Source organism: Rhinopithecus roxellana, chromosome 12 (assembly GCF_007565055.1).
Source record: "Rhinopithecus roxellana isolate Shanxi Qingling chromosome 12, ASM756505v1, whole genome shotgun sequence".
Taxonomy (NCBI): Eukaryota; Metazoa; Chordata; class Mammalia; order Primates; family Cercopithecidae; genus Rhinopithecus; species Rhinopithecus roxellana.
The window spans coordinates 79,487,219-79,504,582 of NC_044560.1; the positions used below are offsets into that span (position 1 = coordinate 79,487,219).

General features: G+C 43.9%; 1 pseudogene; it reads left to right on the forward strand.

Moving 5' to 3' along the window:
- Positions 1–5,407: 5,407 nt before the first annotated feature.
- Positions 5,408–5,578, forward strand: LOC115892356 (annotated as a pseudogene).
- Positions 5,579–17,364: the final 11,786 nt, after the last annotated feature.

Here is a 17,364-nt window from a genome sequence, read left to right on the forward strand (position 1 = left end):
AAGATACAATATTGCTGAACAGTGAGTGTTGCTGTCTGATTCTTGCTCTGGAAGGTTCGTCTCAGGGGTGTACCCAACTGTGTGAGGTGTGAGGTGTTGATCTGCACCTAGTAGGGGATGTCTCCCAGTTAGGCTACTCAGGGGTCAGGGACCCACTTGAGCAGCCAGTCTGACTGTTCTCAGATTTCAACCTCTGTGCTGGGAGATTCACTGCTCTCTTCAAAGCTGTCAGACAGGGGCATTTACATCTGCCAAGGTTTCCGCTTCTTTTTGTTTAGCGATGCCCTGTCCCCAGAGGTGAAGTCTACAGAGGTGGGCTTCCTTGAGCTGTGGTGGGCTCCACCCAATTCGAGCTTCCTAGCAGCTTTGTTTACCTACTTAAGCCTCAGCAATGGCAGGTGCCCCTCCCCCAGGCTCGCTGCTGCCTTGCAGTTAGATCTTGGACTGCTGTGCTAGCAATGAGAGAGGCTCCGTGAGCATGGGACCCTCTGGGTCAGGTGTGGGATATAATCTCCTGGTGTGCCATTTGCTAAGACCCTTGGTAAAGCACAGTATTAGGCTGGGAGTTACCCGATTTTCCAGGTGTTGTATATCTCAATTTCCTTTGGCTAGGAAAAGGAATTCCCTTCCCCCTTGCACTTCCCAGGTGAGGCGATGCCTCGCCCTGCTTCAGCTCTTGCTGGTCGGGTTGCACCCGCAGACCAGCACCAACTGTCCAACACGCCCCAGTGAGATGAACCCAGTACCTCAGTTGAAAATGCAGAAATCACCCATCTTCTGTGTCACTCACGCTGGGAGTTGAAGCCTGGAGCTGTTCCTATTCGGCCATCTTGGGCATTCCCCCCCAGACAACATTCTTTTATGCACTCCTTTTTAGTTATCCCCACCTGCCCAGTTCCCTTATTAGGTCAAGACGTTTTAACAAAATTATCTGCTACCCTGACTATTCCTGGACTGCAGCCACATATTGCTGCTCTTCTCCCCAACCCAAAGCCTCCTTCATGTCTTCCTCTTGTATACCCCCCACCTTAATCCACAAGTATAGGACACCTCTAATCCCTCCGGGCAACCAATCACACACACATGACTATCCCATTAAAACCTAATCACCCTTATCCTGCTCAACACAAGTATCCCATCCCTCAACAGATTTTGAAGGGATTAAAGTCTGTCCAGAATCTTTGCCTTATCAACCAAATTGTCTTGCCTATCCACCTCGTGGTGCCAAACCCATATATTCTCCTATCCTCAATACCTCCCTCCACAACCCATTATTGTGTTCTGGGTCTCAAAGAAAGCATGTTTCTCAAAGATGCAACAATTATGCTGATAAGACAGCTAAAAAAGCAGCCAGTATTCCTACTTCTGTCCTCATGGCGAGTTTTTCTCCTTCTCATCAGTCATTACTCTCCCACATTGATAAGTTTCCACCTATCAATCCTTCCCCACTCAAGGCAAATGGTTCTTGGACCAAGGAAAATATCTCCTTCTAGCCTTACAGGTCCATTCTATTTCTTTTCTTTTCTTTTCTTTTTTTTGAGATTTAGTCTTGCTCTGTCACCCAAGCTGGAGTGCAGTGGTGCGATGTCAACTCACTGCAAGCTCCACCTCCCAGGTTCATGCCATTCTCCTGCCTCAGACTCCAGAGTAGCTGGGACTACAAGTGGCCGCTACTGTGTCTGACTACTTTTTTGTATTTTTAGTAGAGACGGGGTTTCACCATGTTAACCAGGATGGTCTCAATCTCCTGACCTTGTGATCCACCCACCTCAGCCTCCCAATGTGCTACGATTACAGGCATGAGCCACCACACCTGGCCTTCTGTCATCACTTCATAACCTCTTCCATGTAGGTTACAAGCCACTAGCACATCTCTTAGTGCTAGTTTCCTTTCCATTTCCTTTCCATTGTGGAAATCTATCTTCAAGGAAATCACTTCTCAGTGTTCCATCTGCTATTCTACTACTCCTCAGGGATTTTTCAGACCTCCTCCCTTTCCTACACATCAAGCTCAGGGATTTGCCCCTACCCAGGACTGGCAAATTAACTTTACTCACATGTCCCAAGTCTGGAAACTAAAATACCTCTTGGTCTGGGTAGACACTTTCACTGGATGGGTAGAGGCCTTTCCCACAGGGTCTGAGAAGGCCACTGCAGTCCTTTCTTCCCTTCTGTCAGACATAATTACTCAGTTTGGCCTTCTCACCTCTAAACAGTCTGATAAGGAACCAGCCTTTATTAGTTAAATCATCCTAGCAGTTTCTCAGGCTCTTGGTATTCAGTGGAACCTTCATACCTCTTACCATCCTCAATCCTCAGGAAAGGTAGAAAGGACTAATGAGCTTTTAAAGACACACCTCACCAAGCTCAGCCACCAACTTAAAAAGGACTGGACAGCACTTTTACCTCTTGCTCTTCTCAGAATTAGAGCCTGTCCTTGAGATGCTAAAGGTACAGTCCATTTGAACTCTTATATGGACACACTTTCTTGCTCAGCCCCAACCTCATCCCGGACACCAGCCCTCTAGGCTACTATCTTCCAGTCCTCCAGCAGGCCAGACAGGAAATTTTCCAGGCTGCTAGTCTTCTCTTGCCTACTCCAGATACCCAGCCATGTGAAGATACCCTAGCTGGACGACCAGTTCTTGTTAAGAGTCTGACCCTTCAAACTCTACAGCCTCAACGGACCAGACCCTACTTAATCATCTATAGTACCCCAACTGCCATCCATCTGCAGGACCCTCCCCCATTAGATTCACCGCTCCAGAATAAAGCTGTGACCGTCAGACAAACAGTCTCTCCTCTTCCTCCTGGAAGTTGGAAGTACTCACCCCTACTTCCCTTAAACTCACCTGCATTCCTAAAGGATAATAGTAATCCTTATAAACCTAATACATGCTTTCATTTTTATTAGGTCTCTTCTTCCTTACTTTAACTGTTTACAATGGGGTTTACACAGTCACTTCCCCAACTTGGACTGCACCCCAAAAACTTGTCATCCCTGCTATCTTCTGTCTAGTCATACTCCTATTCACCATTCTCAACTAGTCTTAAATGCCCTGCCCCTGTTTACACTGCCAGTTTACACTTATCCTCCAAACCATCGTAGCAGTTATCACCTGGTACTCTCCCCAATCCACCACTTTTGACTCCCTCTTGGAATGGATAATCTTTGCTAAAAGGGCACCCTCCAATACTCTCACCCTCATAAAGTCCTATTCTTTACTTTTATACTCACTCTTATTCTTGTTCCCATTCTTATGCCACCCTCTACCTCTCTCCAGCTATCTCCATCACACTATCAATCTCTCTCACTCTCTCTGAGCCCTCTCTAATCCTTCTTTAACAAACAATTGCTGGCTTAGCATTTCTGTTTCCTCCAAAACCGCCAAGGCCTTGACTTACTGCTAGAAAAGGGGACTTTGTATATTTTTAAATGAAGAATGTTATTTTTACCTTAATTAATCTGGCCTGGTATATAACAACATATAAAAAAATGAAGGACAGAGCCCCAAACTCACCAACCAAGCAAATAAGTATGCTGAACCCCCTTGGGCACTCTCTAATTGGATATGCTGGGTCCTTCCAATTCTCAGTCCTTTAATACCTATTTTTCTCCTTCTCTTATTTGCACCTTGTGTCTTCCATTTAGTTCCTCAATTCATACAAAATGACATCAAGGCCATCATCAATCATTCTATATGACAATTGCTCCTTCTAACAACCCCAAAATATCACCTCTTACCCCAAAGATCTTCTTCAGTTTAATCTCTCCCACTCTAGGTTCCCAGGCTGCCCCTAATCTCGTTCAAAGTAGCCATGAGAAACATCACCAATAATCTCTCCATACCAACCCCCAAAATTTTCACTGCCCCAACACTTTACCACTATTTTGTTCAGTTTTTCTTATTAATATAAGAAGACAGGAATGTCAGGCCCCTGAGTCCAAGCTAAGCCATCATAACCTCTGTGACCTGCATGTATATATCTAGGTGGCCTGGAGCAACTGAAGAACCATAAAAGATGACTTTCCACCATTGTGATTTGTTCCTGCCCCACCCCAACATTCCTCCCCTGGACAATGAGTCTCATGATCTCCCAACCCTGCACTTTGTGACCCCGTCCCCACTCACAAAGGATAACAACCTTTAACTGTAATTTTCCACTACCTACCCAAATCCTGTAAAACTGCCCCATCCCATCTCCCTTTGCTGACTCTCTTTTCAGACTCAGCCCACTTGCACACAAAAGAAATAAACAGCCTTGTTGCTAACACAAAGCCTATTGGTGGACTCTCTTCACACGGACTCGCGTGACAGCACCAACCACTGTGTTTTTGCCAATATGAGGATTTCAACTATTCAAACCATATTCAAATAAAGTGAGTCTCAAGGTGTAATTAATCTGGGTGTTTCTGTACCTTAATTCCATTTTCTGTATGTCATTTTGGTTTTTCTGTCCATAAGTCATTTTGTACTACGTGTCTGTGCTGGAGTGTTGCTAAGCCTACTCTGAATTTAGAGGATGCCTAATTTGAAAATTGTTTTTTGCTCAATTAAACTCTGTTAAATGTAAATTCTCAAGATTGTATTGTCTGTTCAAAGTTTATTGTAGTTTCATATACATTTTAGAATTGTATTTTCCATTATCGTGAAGAAAATGTCACTGGAAATTTGATAGGGAGTTTATCAAATCTATAGATTGCTTTGGATAACATGACACTTTAACTAACATTTATTACTTCAATCTGTTGGCATAAAATATTCTGAAGTCTGTCTCTTCTATAATTCATTTTTTATATATCTCATTGTAAGGATTGTTTATCTCATTAGTTAAATTCATTTTTGAAAATTTATTATTTTAATGCTATTGTAAATAAAATAATTTTCTTCCTCTACTTTGTCAGTTTGTTTTCAGTGTATGGAACCATAACTTATACTTGTTTGTTAATTTACCGGTTTGCTAACTTACTGAGTTTATTTATTAGCTTAGACAGTTTTGTTGTTGTTTTTGAGACGGAGTTTTTTGTTGTTGTTTTTGAGACAGAGTTTCTCTCTTGTTGCCCAGGCTTCAGTGCAATGGCTCAATTTCAGCTCACAGCAACCTCCACCTCCTGGGTTCAAGCAATTCTCCTGCCTCAGCCTCTCGAGTAGCTGGGATTACAGGCATGTACCACCATGCCCAGCTAATTTTTGTATTTTTAGTAGAGACAGAGTTTCTCGATGTTGGCCAGACTGGTCTTGAACTCCTGACCTCAGGTGATAGACCCACCTTGGCCTCCCAAAGTGCTGGGATTACAGGCCTGAGACACCGCACCCAGCCTAGACAGGTTTACCACATGGTTTATGGTTTTTTATATAAGATTATATGATCCTTTTCTTTACCTTGTTGCACTCCTGAGAGCAAGATGGGTCACCAGCAGCTGTACTGGAGCCACCCGTGAAAATTAGGCCAGGGTTCTCACTCTTGTTGCATCTGTTCAAACCGGCATGGTCTGATCCAGAAATATGGCCTCCATATGTGCCTCCGATGTTTCCGTCAGTACATGAAGGATATCGGTTTCATTGCGTTGGACTAAATGATCTATGATCTTCCTTTAAAGGATTATCCAAAGCATCTACTCAATGAAAAACCATGATAGTTCTTTGTACATAAAATAAACATTTGAAAAGAAAAAAAGATTATATGATCTACAACCTTCAACTTTGAACTTATTCATCTTCAATTCCTTTTTTTTTTTTTTTTCTTTTTTTCTGAGACAAAGTCTCACTCTTGTCCCCAGGTTGGAGTGCACTGGCATGATCTCTGCTCACTACAACCTCCGCCTCCCAAGTTCAAGTGATTCCCCTGCCTCAGCCTCCCAAATAGTTGGGATTACAGGTGCCTGCCACTATGCCTGGATAATTTTTTTGTATTTTTAGTAGAAATGGGATTTCACCATGTTAAGCCAGGCTGGTCTCAAACTTCTGACTTCAGGTGATCTGTCTGCCTCGGCCTCCCAAAGTGCTGGGATTACAGGTGTGAGCCACCGTGCCTGGCTTCATCTTCAATTTCAATTGCTCTTTTATATTCTTGGCTGGGCATAGTGGCTCACGCCTGTTATCCCATCACTTTGGGAGGCCAAGGTGGGCAGATCATGAGGTCAGGAAATCAAGACTATCCTGACTAACACAGTGAAACCTGTCTCCACTAAAAATACCAAAAAAAAAAAAAAAAAAATTAGCCTGGCATGGTGGGGGTGCCTGTAGTACCAGCTACTTGGGAGGCTGAGGCAGGAGAATGGTGTGAACCTGGGAGGCAGAGCTTACAGTGAGCCGAGATCATACCACTGCACCAGCCTGGGTGACAGAAAGAGATTCAATCTAAAAATAAAAAAAGACATTGTAGCCAACAAATACTTGCAATGATTACATTTTGATTAAAAACATAATCTTTTAAAAGGAGTAATTATTTTTTATTCAATGAATCTTTGATATAGTCACTTTAAATTCTTAGGTGTGAAGCCTATAAATGTTCAATGGCTTAAATAATGACTTACACTGCATATCCTACATGCTAATCACTGTGACTGTCAGATTCTCTTTTGTTCATAGCGTTTTTAAATATAATATTTTGTTTTTCTTATTAAAATTCATTTTTCTGTCATACCTAAATATTGATAAAAATACAGAGGATTGGTTTGCCTGATTGATTAATTCCAAATTCAAATAGCAGTTTTGCTTTTTTTCTTTGTATTCAGTAACTCATTTGTTTCACACAGTAAACACGAGAATTAAATAACACAATTATAGTTATATTCTCATGCTAACAATGGAGAAACATTTGAGTTATTTTTTAATAGTGTTAAAGTCTTATTTTATATTTTTATTACAGATTATTTCATGTCAAGTAACAAGAATAATATTACAGATTATTTCATGTCAAGTAACTAATAATATAGTATGAAATTAGAAAATGTGATAGTCACAGATTACAGAAGTACACTGAAGAAATAGATTGTGTTAAGCGTGTACATTTATATATACACACACTTTTTATTATATCTACAATCAAATGGAGTAGATAAATAGCCATACAACAAGGAAAAAAAAGGTTATTTAAAATGTTTTTACATCAAAAGCTCAGTGTCAAGTTGCTTAAATTTTAAATGTTACCAACACTTAAGGAAAAGTTGATACCAATTTCCCACAAAAACTGTCAGCAATAGAAGAGGTAACATTTCCCAATTCATCTATTAGCCAGGATTACCATGATCCCAAAACCAGACAAAAGAATCAGAAATAATGAAGACTATGGAACAATGTCCCATATAAATGTAGATGCAGAAATTTTCAGAAACACTAGCAAATTAACTCAGCAACATATGAAAATGAGTACATACCATGACCAGGTAATATTTGTTCACAAATTTAGTGTTAGCTTAATATTTAAAAAATCAACTAACATATTACAAAATATTACTTACTGACAGGTTTTGTCCTGGTCGTTTCATCTGTTCAGGACCCAAGAAACTGCTCTACTCTTGCGTCTCTAAGAAGCCAGATGCTTAACCATGAGAACCAGGAATAAGAAAGCTGAAGGAGCCAGAGGAGGAAGCCAGCTACAGAAAGAGAGGTGACAGGACCTCCAGGTGCAGGATGCTTCGGGCAGGGAGGTGGTCAGGGCTGGCAGTTGTCTGGGTCAGGTAGCATGAGGTGGATCTGAGGGTACTCATGGACAGGATGTTCCAGAAATGAAAAGACAGAAGCTCCAGCTTTTAGTTGCATGGTCATTACCATGACCAAACAATGTGAAAAGGACTGACTCTCCAACAAATGGCACCAGAGAGCTTAATGTTTAAATTAAAAAAAAAAAAAACAAAAACAAAAAAAACAAAAAACTTGGGACTGGGCCCGGTGGCTCACTCCAGTAATCCTAGCACTTTGGGAGGCTCAGGTGGCAGATCACTGGAGATCACGAGTTTGAGACCAGCCTGACCAACATGATGAAAACCCCATCTCTACTAAAAATACAACATCAACTCGTCATGGTGGCACGTACCTGTATTCCCGGCTACTTGGGAGGCTGAGTCAGGAGAATTGCTTGAACCCAGGAGGCAGAAGTTGCAGTGAGCCAAGATCATGCCACTGCACTCCAGCCTGGGTGACAGAGCAAGACTCTGTCTCAAAACAAAAAACAAAAACTTGGACCCTTTTTTTGGCATATTATACAAAAAATGTCTATATATGCAAAGCAGAAGCTGGAAGTAACAGTTGCATACTCATGTTGATAATCTTATTATTCATAAAATCAAACCTTGGAAGCTGCTTAAATGATTTTTTGATGTGTAAATGAATTTTTTTTCTGTTTAATTGAGACAGGGTCTCACTCTGTCATCCAAGTTGAAGTGCAGTGGCACCATCTCAGCTCACTGCAACTTCTGCCTCCGGGATTCAAGTGATTCTCCTGTCTCAGCCTCTGGAGTAGCTGGGATTACAAGCATGTGCCACCACATCCAGATAATTTTTGTATTTTTAGTAGAAACGGGGTTTCACCATGTTGACCAGGCTGGTCTGGAACTCCCGATCTCAGGTGATCTGCCCACCTCTGCCTTCCAAAGTGCTGGGATTACAGGCTTGAGCCCCCACACCCAGCCATATAAATGGATTTTTAAAATAACATATACATGCGATGAAATATAATTATACCTTATAAAAAGAAATTATGTCACATGCTACAATAAAGATAAACCTTTAGGGCCAGTGTGGCGGCTCACTCCTGTAATTCAAACAGTTTGAGAGGGTGAAGCAAAAAAATGTTCTGAGCCCAGGAGTTTATGACTAGCTGGGCAACACACACACACACACACACACACACACACACACACACACACACACACGATAAACCTTTAGGACATTATGTTAAGTAAATTATGCCAGGAACAAAATAACAAAGAGCATATAATTTGAGTTATATGAGTTATCTTCAGTAGTCATGTGACACCTTACCTTGTTTTAAACTGAGTGGCTCTCTCCTAGTAGAGAGAGAGTCAGACAGACTCCATTTTAGTTTCTTCACTTGTAACCCCTTTCACCTCCTTCCAGGCATAGCTAGTGTAAAACTGACTCAAAGCAGATCCAGGAACGCACCTGCTGATAAGATATTGAGGCGAGCTGCACCAGCAGCTCCTGGGGATGCACTCGGTGGATGGCACCCAAAACCCCTACGTTTATCTCTTTGTGATAGTTTAAGCCCCTGCACCTAGAATTGTTTGTTTTTTTGGAACTGCATTTGTAACCAATTAATTTTTTAACTTACTGCCAGTTCTGCTTCTGCAAAAATTGCTTCAGCTAAAATCCCCCTCCCCTATTTAGACCATGGTATAAAAACAAAACTAACCTCTTCCTCAGGGCCGAGAGAATTTTAGGCGTTAGCTGCTTCTGGGTCGCCAGCTAATCAAATACTCTAATTTGTTTCAAAATGTGGCAGTTCTCTACAACTCGCTTGGTTACAACATTTGGAGGCCCCAGCGAGATGTTTACCACCGTGCGAGAGCCGGACGCATTCCAGGCTCCCCCAGACTGAGGGCAGACTTATAGGGGAGGCACCCCGAAGACGTTCCAGGGCCCCATAAGACCCTGTCTTCCAGAGGGGAACGGATCGACCACTGGTGTGTACCCATAAAAATTCAACTCCTGAGTTCTCTGGTCCTGGGAAGGTAAGTCAGATCTGACTCTGTTTCTCTGGGAGGGATGTGGCTCTGACGGGGACCCTCCCTCTTTGACTCTGCCCGCATTCCAGGACGCTGGAGGACAGAGTCCTGCTTTTCTGTGAGGCATCTCTGTGTCTCTCTGGGAGGGAAGTGGCCCTGATGGGGGCCCTCTCTTGACTCAGTCCATATTCCAGGATGCTGGAAGACTGAGTCCTGGTTTCTGGCAGGCCAGTCTCTCCATTAAAGACTAGTCTGTCTGTCTCTGTCTCTGTCTCTCTCTCCTCTCTCTCTCTCCTCTCTCTGCTTATCTCTCCTCCCTTTCAAGTTCCAGTTTCCTGGAGACCTCTGTTTCAGAATAAGAAAAAACTGTTATAAACTCTGTGTGAATGGTGAGTGGATGATGAAGTCAAGGGCTTGTGCTTGAACTTCCAGTTTGTAGCTCCATGGCGAAAGCTACGGAGTTTGAGTGGGCCCTGGCCTGCTGTTCCGTGGTGACCTCATAAGGCTTAAGGCAGCATCAGGCATAGCTCGATCCGAGCCGGGGCTTTATACCAGCCTGCCAGTGCTAAGAGGAGTCTGAGTCCCCTCAGGGGGAGTGGCCAGGCGGGCACCTGACTGATCCCATCACGGGACACCCCTTTGTCTGTCTAATAAAAACTGCCATAATTGTTTATATACCCTAAGGTCTATTGTTTGTTTTACGTTGATTGTCCTGCTCGGTGTCTATCATCTCATTTAGTGTCTAAGTTTCATATGTCAGGTCACCGATACTGCCCAAGGTGACTGGGAAAGAACTTCTTCAAGGTCCTCAGTACTGATTCTCTACCACAGGAGGTCAAATTTCTCATCAGTCATTTGGGCTGGCCGTCCCAGTCCTGCCTTTTTTGTCAGAAAGAAATCAAGTGCTGTTACGGGAAGGAGTGGGAAATACTCACCCATTTAGAACTTCTGGCACCATAAAGGCTGCTGGAATTTAGATCGCCACATCCCATGCCCTAGTAACTGGACTGCCTCCACATTAGATCAGTGGTAGGTCCAAAATAGTCATGCTGCAGACCTCCTTGCCCACCTTTTCTGTCATCCTGTAACGTTTCCCCTGCCTTTGAATAGAAGACTGTGCAGAGAAGCCTAGGCTCCTACTCCTTTTCTCCCTCTGGACTCCTATTCTGTTTCCCCATGGCTACTCTCCTACCTTAGGAGAGATCCGAGTGGTCCCTTTCCTCCTCATCCTTATCCCTTACCCGGCACATCTCGTTTTCCTGTGTCACAGCAAGTCCAGAGCCTCCAAACTTTAGCCCTGCTCTCCCTCCTAAAACCCTTGAAAGAAAAGGCCGAGTTTGAACTTTTTGCCTTTGAATCACGCAGACACCAAAAATACTTCGGGTATAGCTCAAGGGAAGGAGGTCCAGCCGGCCAAAGAGGCCTTGGGTCAGCCGCTACTCCTCCTCCCTAAATCTTGAAGCTTAAGAAAACCAACTTCATGTGGCAAGAAGTATTAGCTGTGATGGTTTTCCTGCTCTTTCTGGTTGTATTTCTGTTCTTCTGATATGCCAGCCCCCCAAGTTGTGAATCTTTCTGTCCATGCCAGGTTTAATATCTCTGTTCACCCTTGTTAAACTGCCTCTAAAATAGGAAACTTCTCTTCCTGGCCCTGTAAAGAGTGGAGTCCTCTCCAGTGTATGTTGTAGAATTTCTCTATAGGCTTCTCAGAGGATTATGGAGTCTGCCTGAAAAAAGGCAAACTCTGGACACTCTGTGAAGTAGAATGGCCACAGTATGGAACCAGGTGGCCCCTAGAAAGGTCATTTAACCCCACAGCTGTTCAGGCAGGTCATTACTGGAAGCCCTGGTCACCCCGATCAGTTTCCCTACATTGATCAATGGCTACATTTGCTCCAGAGCCCTCCTCCCTCACTCTGTTCATGTGTCATTCATGATCCCACTTCCAAGGTCCCTTGAGCTGCTCTGTATTTTTACCCCGACCCTCAGTCCCCTCGGCTCCTCCTGTACTGCCTCCTTCTGAAGAAGAGGAAAGTTTTCCTCTCCCAGTTCCACCGCCCTATAACCCTCCTGCTCCCCTGGCTTCTTCCCTTGTTTCCTTGACTACATCTCCAGTGAGCTCTCTGCCGATAGCCTCCCAATTGCTGTAGAGGCAGGAGGAGGTAGCCACCCCCTCCTCCCACTGAGAGAGGTTCAAATCCCTCCAGGTGAAGAGTGCTCAGCTCCCTTCTTAGTTTATGTCCCTTTCTCTACCTCTGGCCTGTACAACTGGAAGGCTCATAATCCCCCCTTTTCTAAAAATCCCCAGGTTTTGACTTCACTAATGGAGTCCATGCTCCGGACTCACCGCCCCACCTCGGATGACTGTCAGCAACTCCTTTTACCCCTTCACCTCTGAACAGAGGGAGTTATCCAAAGGGAGGCCAGAAAGTATTACCTTATAACAGCTAGTAGGCCAGAAGAGGAAACCCGAGACCAAATTGAAGAGGTTTTTCCCTCTACCTAATTTTGCCTAATTAGGACCCAAATTCCTTAGGTGGAAGGAGAACTTTAGATGATTTTCAGTGATATCTCCTTGTAGGTATCAAAGGAGTCGCTCGAAAACCTATAAATTTGTCTAAGACAACTGAAGTTGTCCAGGGGCCTAACTAGTCACCAGGAGCATTTTTAGAATGCCTCCAGGAGGCCTATCAGACTTACACCCCTTTTGACCCTACAACTCCCAAAAATAGCCATGCTCTTAATTTGGCATTTGTGGCTCAGGCAGCCCCCAACGTTAAAAGAAAATTACAAAAGCTAGAGGGATTTGCCAAGATGAACATCGGTCAGCTTTTAAAGATAGCCCAAAAGGTTTTTGACAACCAAGAGTTTGAAAAGCAGAAACAAGCAGCTCAGGCAGCTGAAAAGGCCGCTGACAAAGCATCAAAAATACAGGCAAAAATCATAGTGGTTGCTAGTCAGGAAGTCAAGAAGGAAAGGCCCCTGTCACAGAAAAATGGTCAAGGAACCCTGAGTCCCCGCCAAAAAGGCCAGAAAGAGGAGTGGGCTCCCCTGGAGAAAAACCAATGTACTTATTGCAAACAGATAAGACACTGGAAAAAGTAATGCCCATTTAGGCCAGAGGAAAAATCAGAAGAGAAAAAAGTCCTCACCCTCCCCGCTGCAGAGGAATCTGATAAGTGACAGGGCTAGGGCTCCTTTCCACTTAGCCCCTGGGAGCCCATGGTGACCGTCACAGTAGGGGGCCAGTCCATATGCTTCCTAATTGACACCAGGGTAGAACACATAATACTGCAGATGCCCCTAGGCAGTGTCTCTAGTAAGAAAGTGGCTGTACAGAATGCTAGTTGAGTTATTCAAGAATATTCTGTCACCCACTCATGAGAGATGAGTTTAAGACAGAAAAGAGTAACCTACTCATTCTTTGTGGTCCCAGAGTGTCCCTTTCTCCTGCTAAAATGAGACCTGCTCCACAAGCTGCAGGCATCTGTTTCCTTCTCAGCCCAACAAGCTCACCTCATGCTAGGAGACACAATACCTCCCACTGCCCAGATCCTGCTAACCACCCCTCTGTCAGAAGAATATCTCTTAGTTTCACCTTCACAACTGCCAGAAAATAAAACTAATCCTCTCCTACTGGACTTACAGACTCTCTTTCCTCAAGTCTAGGCTGAGTCAAACCCCCCGGGACTGGCTATGCACCATCTGCCAGTAGTAGTAGAACTCCTGGCCAATGCCTTGCCAGTCCAGGTAAAGCAATATCCTATGAGTCAGCAGGCTAAGAAAGGAATCAATCTCCATATTCAGTGACTGTTACAGGCTGGCATACTTACACCATGTCAGCCCGCCTGGAATACTCCATTTTTGCCAGTCCAAAAACCCACAACAAATGACTACTGGCCTTAAAGGAAGTTAACACGTGGACAGTCACTGTCTGCCCAACAGTCCCTAACTCTTATACTTTACTCAGCCTGCTCCCACCAGAACACACAGTGTACACTGTCCTTAATTTAAAAAATGCTTTCTTTGCTATTCCTCTAGCCCCCAAAAGTCACCCTATATTTGCCATTGAATGGACAGATCCTGGCTCAGAAGACACCACCCAATTGACCTGGACTCAGTTACCTCAAGGTGTTAAAAATTCCCCCACCCTTTTTAAGGAAGCCCTCCAACAAGCTCTTGTACCATTTTGAGACAAACTCCCTAATTGTCCTCTTCTTCAATATGTAGATGACCTTTTATTAGCTACTGAAACTACTGACAGCTGCCTGCAACATACCAAAGACCTACTTTACCTTCTTCAGGAACTCAGGTATGGAGTCTCAGCCAAAAAAGCCCAGCTTTGTCTTCCCAGAGCCTCCTACCTAAGATATAAAATAAACAGAGGAAACCAGGCACTCACCGGTGCTTGTAAGGAAGCCATCCTACAAATCCCCACTCCCACCACCAAAAGACAGGTACGTGAATTCCTGGGGGTCATAGGATACTGTCGCCTGTAGATATTAAGGTTCACAAAAATTGCTAAACCCCTGTACACCGCTACCAGAAGGAAAGGTCCACTAGTTTAGACTGACACTGTAGAACAGGCTTTCCAAAACCTGAAAAAGGCACTAACTGAGGCCCCCACTCTAGCCCTCCCTAATATCTCAAAATCATTTCACCTTTTTATTCATAAAAGCCAAGGAGTTACTAAAGCGTTGCTTACTCAGACTTTAAGACCCTGGAGATGCCCAGTAGCCTATTTGTCTAAGAGACTGGACCCTGTGGCCTCTGGATGGCCAAGCTGTCTGCAAGCCATAGCAGCAACCGCAAGCCTGGTCCAAGAGGCTGATAAATTGACTCTAGGCCAAAATTTAACCCTTACAGCTTCACATGCCATAGAGACCTTGCTACAAAGTGCTTCTGGCAAATAGATGTCTAATTCTCGCATCCTGCAGTATCAGAGTTTACTGTTAGATCAGCCTCATTTGACTTTCCCTCCCACAAGGTGTTTAAATCCAACTACTTTACTTCCTGATCCAGACTTCACTACACCTGTCCATGATTGCCAAGAACTGTTAGAAACTATGGAAACTGGCCGAACTGATCTCCAAGATTTGCCTCTAAAGAAGGTGGACGCCACCTTATTTACAGACAGTAGTAGCTTCCTCGAACAAGGGGTATGGAAGGCTGGTGCGGCCGTTACCATGGAGTCTAATGTGCTATAAGCCCAGGCATTGCCAACAAATACTTCAGCCCAGAAGGCTGAATTGATTGCTTACCCTCGCTCAAGTTCTCCAATAAAGACAAATGTATTAACATTTACACTGACAGCAGGTATGCCTTTGCTACTGTACGTGTACATAGAGTCATTTATCAAGAGTGTAGGCTACTCATCTCAACAAGAAAGACTATTAAAAATCAAAGAAGAAATTTTATCCCTGCGTGAAACTGTCTGGCTTCCTCATAAGGTAGCTGTAATTCACTGCAAAGCACATCAAAGAGAAGACAGAGCCATTGCCCGTGGTAAGCAAAGAGTAGACTCTGCACCCCAAGAAGCCACTCAGCTCCCAGTCGTGCCCTTAGTCCTATGGCCTGCCATGTCTTTTCCACAACCCAACTTGCCAAATCACCCAAAATACTCCACAGAAGAAGACAAACAGGCTTCAGATCTAATACAAATCAAGAAGGTTGATAGATTCTGTTTCCAGAGTCTTCATACCTCGAGCCCTCAGAAAAACTCTAATCAATCATCTACATTCTACCACCCATTTAGGAGGAGTAAAATTCACCCAGCTACTAAGGAATTGTTTCAAGATACCCCACCCTCAGGACTTAGCTAACCAAGCAGCTCTCCAGTGTACAGCTTGTGCTCAACTAAACTCCAAGCAAGGTCCCAAACCCAACCCAGGCCACCATCTCTGTGGAGACTCACCAGGAGAAAGAAAGGTAGAAAATTGACTTTACAGAGATAAAACCACACCGGGCAAAGTATAAGTACCACCTGGTGTAGTAGACACCTTTTCCAGGTAGACTGAGGCATTTGCCACCAGAAACGAAACTGCCACTTGAGTAGCTAAATTTTTACTAAATGAAATCATCCCAAGACACAGGCTGCCTGTTGTCATAAGGTCTGGTAATAAGCCAGCCTGCATCTCATCCGTAGTTCAGTCAGTCAGCAACGCATTAGACATCAAATAGAAGCTCCATTGGGCCTACCGACCCCACAGCTCTGGACAAGTAGAATGCATGAACTGCACCCTAAAAAAATACTCTTACAAAATTAATTCTAGAAACCAGTTAGAATTAGATGAGACTACTTCCTTTAGCCCTTCTTAAAGTAAGATGCACCCCTTACCGAGCTAGGTTTATACCTTTTGAAATTATGTAGAGAAGGGCTCCACCTATCCTGCCTAGGTTAAAAGACATCCATTTAGCAGAAATCTCTCAAATGAATTTATTACAGTACTTGCAATCTCTCCAACAAGTACAAGACATCATCCAGCTGCTTGTCCAGGGAGCACACCCAAATCCAGTTCCTGACCAGACAGGACCCTGCCACTCTTTCCAGCCAAGTGACCTGGTGTATGTTAAAAATTTCCAGAAAGAAGGATTCATTCCTGCCTAGAAAGGACCTCATACTGTTATCCTCATCACGCCTTCAGCTCTAAAGGTAGATGGCATTCTTGCTTAGATTCATCACTCTTGCATCGAAAAGGCCAGCAAAGCCCAGTAAGAAACATAGATCCCCAAGCCTAGGCCAAGCCTCTTAAAACTGCACCTAAGTCGGCGAAGCCATCAAATTAATTCTTTTTGTTTACTTCTTTTGTTTGTTTCCACCTATCACGTCCTCTGCTCCATCCTACTTTTTTCTCCTTACTTCTTTCACGACAGGACGTGTATTTGCAAACACTACTTGGAAGGCAGGAACCTCCAAAGAAGGCTCTTTTGCAGTTGATTTATGTGCTTTATTCCCAGAGCCTGCCCATACGCATGGAAAGCAATGCAATCTGCCGGCCACAGGAGCAGGGAACGTTGACCTGGCTGCAGGATTCGGACATACAGGAAGCCAGACTAGATGCAGGAGCTCTAAAGGTGCAGAAAAAAAGACTCCAGAGCACTGATTTTTACCTTTGTCCTAGAAATCACCCTGACTCTAGTTGTTGAGATTCCTATCAGTTTTTCTGCCCTCACTAGTTGTGTGTAACCCTGGGCACTTACTCTGGAGGATCAACCTGGTGCTCAATCCTCTCCATAACTCGCAGTTCCCATCCTCGACCATGTACTCTAAGGAACTGCAGCCCTCTTACTGTAACTGTCCATAACCGTAATTCAGCTCAATAGTATTATGGCATGTCATAAGGATTAAGACTTTACATCTCAGGATTTAATGTTAGAACTATGTTCCCCATTCAGAAAAAAGTCCTAGTCCCATGAGGCCCTCCTAAGTCAATCAGACCTCTAACTGATTTAGGCGACCTTATGTTCTAAACACACCCAGACAAGGTCAATTTAACTGTCCCACCACTCCTAGTTCCAAAATCCCAATTACAATGACATCTCCAACCTAACCTGATGTCCAATCTGGACAAAGCGCATCACCTTCTTAATCTCACCCAGCCTAAACTAGTCTGAGATTGTTAGTTGTGCCTAAAAGCAAAACCCCCATATTATGTTAAAGAGTAGAGGCCATG